Here is a 5,386-nt window from a genome sequence, read left to right on the forward strand (position 1 = left end):
TGGATGAAATACTGTCCGTTTACACAATGATATAAGACTTTTAAAGCCCCCTTCTGCTTTCCACTTGTGGCTGTTACAGTATAGCTGGTAGCTTTGAAGGACTTTAATTTTTTCAACCTGTGAAATGTTTGCCACACATGTAATAAAGCCCTCAAAACCTTTGACATAGTATACTCTAGAGAACTGGTGTGGTTCTGGTACTGGAATTTCAGTAATTATTCAGATCACAGCCTTCAAGTGTGTGCCATAGTTGGCCTATCCTAGGCTGGTATTGACATTATGAGTCCTTGGCAATGATGAGTACAGATATGTAGGAGAGGTTGTAGTTCCATAAATAGCTATCAAGTTTAATAAACAGACTCCTTAAACATAGATAAGGCTTTGTTTGACATGGTATCATGGGTAAAGGACAGAAAGCCACAGAGTCAATTCTAGATTCCTACCCATTTACTAGTGCCAGGGCTCTTATTAAATAGCAGGACTTGTTATGGATTTCTTACACTCTGGACAGAAGTTGGTCCGTTTTTAAAGTTTGAAAGTATACATAGTTGGGTGAAAAATGTGACTTAATATGACTTAAAGAGTTAAAACTAGGCATTATGTTTCAAGGAGTAAAACGTCTAAGCTCAATCTAGTTATATAAGAAAACACTCCTTTACTAGTTGCCTGGCAGGGAACATACCATGATCACGAAGGTGGATTCCCAGGGGAGGCTTATCTATTACACTCTGGATGTGCTGACCCATGTGATTTCCCGAAATGTGGGAAACTGGACTACATAATTTGTGGTAGTTGGGGACTGTGTTTGCATTCTCCACTGGAAAAAATATAAATAATTTTTTTAAAAAAGAAAATACTTCTGTAAAAGTTCTTCCTCTTATTCTCCACTCTATTTCTCTCATTCAATAGAATCAAAACATACATAAATTACTCTAGTTGCCAAACACCTTCATGGGTTGCTTAATTTTTATAACTTTTTTTGTAAGGCTAGTTTTATTATGCTTGTTTGTGGTGGATTGAATGAGAATGTCCCCCATGTGCTCCAAGTATTTGGGCACTTGGTCCCCAGTTTGTAGTACTGTTTGGGAAGGGTCAGGGAATCTTTAGGAGGTGTGGCAATGCCGGAGGAAGCACATCACTGAGGACAGGCTTTGAGAGTACATTTTTTGCCTACTTCAAGTCAGGCTCTCTGCTTTCTGAACCTGCTTGAAGACATGAATACCCAAGTTTCTGCTCTGACTCCCTCTGGTGCTATGCCTTCTCTGCCATTATGGACTCTCCCTCTGGAACTGTAAGCCAAATAAAACTCTTCTACAAATTTCCTGGTCATGGTGTTTTACCACAACAACAGAGAAGTAACTAGTGCAGAAGTTGCTATCAGGTCAGGCATGGTGGTGCATGCCTTTGATCCCAGCAATTGGGAGGCAAAGGTAGGTGGATGTCTTTAAGTTTAAGGCTAGCCTGGTCTACATAGTGAGTTCCAGGCCAGTTGGGACTACAGGGAGACTTTATTTCAAAAAGACGAAAAAAATAGTTGATATCAGATGTGGGTGTTGCTGTGAAGAAAATGTGCATGTGGGTTTTGGGAGGACTGTAGAAGACTGGAAGTTTGGACTAGAAAAGTGGTTGAATTCTGTAAACAGAGCCATTCTTGGAGGGGTCAAGAAGAAAGTAGTACAAGAGCAAAGTAGTTCCAGAGGAAACAGGGACTTATACAGCAACTGGGATATTTTGACAAAGCTTCTGGCATCTGCCCACAACTTGCCTGAGGCTAAGTTGAAAACTAATGGATTAATTTCTTTGGTGGAGGAATTTCAAGGTAGCTTAACATAGAATCAGTGGTATGATTATTAATGATGAACATTATGAAGATCTACAATAACAAAGAGCAAGTGGGGCAGAAAAAAATATAGAATGTACAGTTTGGATTGAAAAAGAGAACTAGGAAGCTTAATAATGTTGGAGCCAAGGTATGTGCTGAAGGAGAGGATCTCTTTGATAAGGGGGTTAGAGCCATTAATGAGAGACCTCCAGGTTTGCACTCAGGTGGAAAGGGTACCCTCAGGGCAAGACCCCACCCTTCTAAGCTTATGAAAGGGAAAGACTAGGCAGCTTTCTTCTACTTTAAAAGGACAACATAATCAAGCAGCTTCTGGTAATGTGATAAAGTGGGCCAGGCTCAATCCCACCTGAACTTGGCAGTGTCCACATGATATGGGCTTTTGAGGAATGAAGAAAGCAAGAGTCAGGGGGTCATCGGTTCTTCCTCTCATGGTTTCAGAGAGTGGTGGAGACCAGGCAGTGAGCAGCAAGGAAACTCCTGAATAAAGAAGGCCCTGACAGGCCAAGAAGCCTGGGGAAGCCATTATGTGACGTTTGGTTGGCAGTGGATATCCCAAGAGGCTGGAGATGCCAGGGCCCAGAGTCATGAGATATCTGCCAAGGAGAGCTGAATATAGGGAGTAGTACCAGCCAAGAGAGAGTTGTATGTTGCATGTAGCGAAGCTGGAGGGGCTGAGCCACATAGGCCCTTTGGAATTAAAATCCCAGGCATTGAACATGGCACCACTGGATTTGGTGTTTTCCCTGATGTTCGGTTTTGCTTTTGTCAGTTATTTCCTCAATGTGTCTCCATTCCTCCCTTTGGGTGTGGAGATGTGCATTTGGTTCCATTTTATGTTGGAAGTATGTAAATTGTTTTTTGATTTTTTAGGGGCTTACAGTTAAGAGTTTGCTTTCAGTCTCAGAAGAGACTTTGGGTTGGACTTTTTTAATAGTGTTGAGACTGTTAGGATTACGGGGACTATAAAGCTGAACTAAATACATTTTTGCACTGTGATTCGTTCATGAGCCTATTGGGGCCAGGGAGTGGAATGTGGTGGTTTGAATGAGGATGTCCCCCATAGGCTCCAAGTATGTGGACTTTTGGTCTCCAGTCTGTGGTGCTATTTGAGGTGGGTCATGGGACCATTAGGAGGTGTGGCAGTACTGGGGAAAGCATCATCACGGGGCATGGGCTTTGAGAATATATAGTTTGCCAACTTCCAGTCTATCTCTCTCTGCTTTCTGTGCCTGTTTGAAAATGTGAGTGCTCAACTTTCTTCTCTGGCCACCTCTGCTGTTATACCCCCACTGCCATTATGGACTCTCCCTCTGGATCCATAGTCTAAATAAAACTCTTCTTTCTATAAATTGCCTTGGCCATGATGTTTTATCACAGCAACAGAAAAGTAACTAATGGAACACAGAAGATTATTCTAAATCCTGATTAAATATTATCAAAATTGGAATTCATATCCCCATCACTTACATGGAAGTTCATATTATGATGTGAACAGAAACTTCTGCCTGAGTCACAAGCTAGAATTTTTAAATTACTTAATCCAAAATCTCACTGATCCCAACAGTCAACTAGCAAGAAAATAAAGCATGCTAATCATATGTAAGACTTTATTGCCTTCTGCCTGGCATTGCTCCATGAACATGTAAGGCATATAGTAAAAGTTTCTCAGAAGGTGAGTTTGCAATTATCAGAGAGTTTATTCAACTGAACATTATTTTTTCTTGATTTTTTTTTTGAGATAGAGTCTTGTTATAAAGTCCTGGCAACCATGAAAATCATGATCTTCATGCCTCAGCCTACCAAATGCTGATAACATCAGTGCATGCCACTAATCCCAGGTTGAAATTACATTTTAAAATATTTCCTTTTGATATAAACAGGATTTATAAGATGGCATTAGTTCTAGCTTTTACTGGATAAGATAAAGATTATTTGGAAAACTTAGGAGTTGGGGAGATGGTTCAGTAAGTAAAACACTTGCCTTCCAAGCATGAGGACTAGATTCTGGATACCCAAAACCCACATAAAAGCTGGGTGGGTATTCTGCCTGCCTGTAATCTCAGAATGGGGGACAGGAAAAGGAGCAACTCGTTATACTAGAAAAATTGGTGAGGTCCAGGTTCAGCTATAGCCCCTGTGTTAATATAAGTCATAGAAAAATGGAGAATGACAGCCATTGTCAACCCAGGGCCCCTTATCCACAGGAAAGGATGTCCGTGTGCACCTGCACACTCACACATGAGTTCACATGCATACATAAACACATACAGATATACATGCACACCAAACATACACATGCAGAGAGGGCAAAAGAAAAAACATGTTAGAAGCCAAAATTTTTCAGCCTATAGACAATGTATATCATAGTTTTCCTATTTTGCTTCTAATGTACCAATGAAATACTTTGGTCCAGGAGGTCTGGTGTGACATAATGTCTTTTACATATGGTAGGGAAGCCATACCCATGAAATCTCAACAATATGGTTGCCTGAACAAGATGTGCATAATGACCATACTAGGCCATGTATATAGGGGAAATTTCACAACTTCCCACCCCTAGATGAAGAGCTACAAGCAATCAATGGCTTCTGAGAGAGGGAGAATCAGTTTTCTTTAAGGATGAACCCTTGTTAGATTATCCATTCCCAAATAGCCATAAACCCATGTATGTGAAGGAAACACTAAATGGACTCCACAGATCGTGTGTGTGTGTGTGTGTGTGTGTGTGTAAAACAATAATAATTATAGAAGAACGTGTCTTGAAATAAAACAGGAGTAGGAGCACAAGAGGAGTTTTCGGGGGAGTAGGAGAGATGGAAATTATTTACTTATAATATATTTGTCTATGAAATTCTCAAAAAAGTTTAAATTAGAAAAAGAAATACACAGGTGCCCAGGTATATGCAAAAGGACAGGAAAAATTTGAGCAGTAGAGATGATGCTCATTTTCAAATCATCTTTGATGGTCCTTCTGGCATACATCCAAATAAACACATTCTTGCTCCAACTCATTTATTCAATGCACTATTTCAATAAATAATAATACTAAAATGTATATGCATATTGTTAGGTCTTCCAGATATGATTCAAATAATGACGAGCAGACTAACTTATGGAATAATGGTCAGATAAGTGAGTCACATCAGTTTCTCTCATTTCTATATGATTATTCATTACATACTCATATATCCACAACACTTAAAAGAAAGTACAAAGAGAAATGAGTATTAATTGTACTAATATCAATGAGCTATTTTACGTGTCTACCATGTAATTACTCTGTTTCTGAGAAATTGAGCTTGCATTGCTTTCATATATAAATTTTAATTGAAAATATTGAAGTCACAGTATAAATGATGGTAGAGACACAGGATATTAGATTGATTGAGACCGTAAGGGCCCCTAACTCAGCTTCTTACTTCAGAATCCCTTGTAATTTATTCCTAGAAAAAAGTTGTTTCCTATATGGAAAATATGTTTATCTCCTTTGAAGGCAGCCTTTTCACTGTGAGATACTGGAAAGTTCTTTCTCATGTTGATCCA

General features: G+C 39.5%; 1 non-coding gene across 1 annotated transcript; it reads left to right on the top strand.

Moving 5' to 3' along the window:
• The first annotated feature begins 658 nt into the window (after positions 1–658).
• LOC115072421 lies at positions 659–818 on the top strand. The gene has a single exon (XR_003851484.1). It is a non-coding gene; the product is annotated as a U1 spliceosomal RNA (small nuclear RNA).
• Positions 819–5,386: the final 4,568 nt, after the last annotated feature.

Source organism: Nannospalax galili, unplaced genomic scaffold (assembly GCF_000622305.1).
Source record: "Nannospalax galili isolate Female #2095 unplaced genomic scaffold, S.galili_v1.0 scaffold380, whole genome shotgun sequence".
In the NCBI taxonomy this organism is placed as follows: domain Eukaryota; kingdom Metazoa; phylum Chordata; class Mammalia; order Rodentia; family Spalacidae; genus Nannospalax; species Nannospalax galili.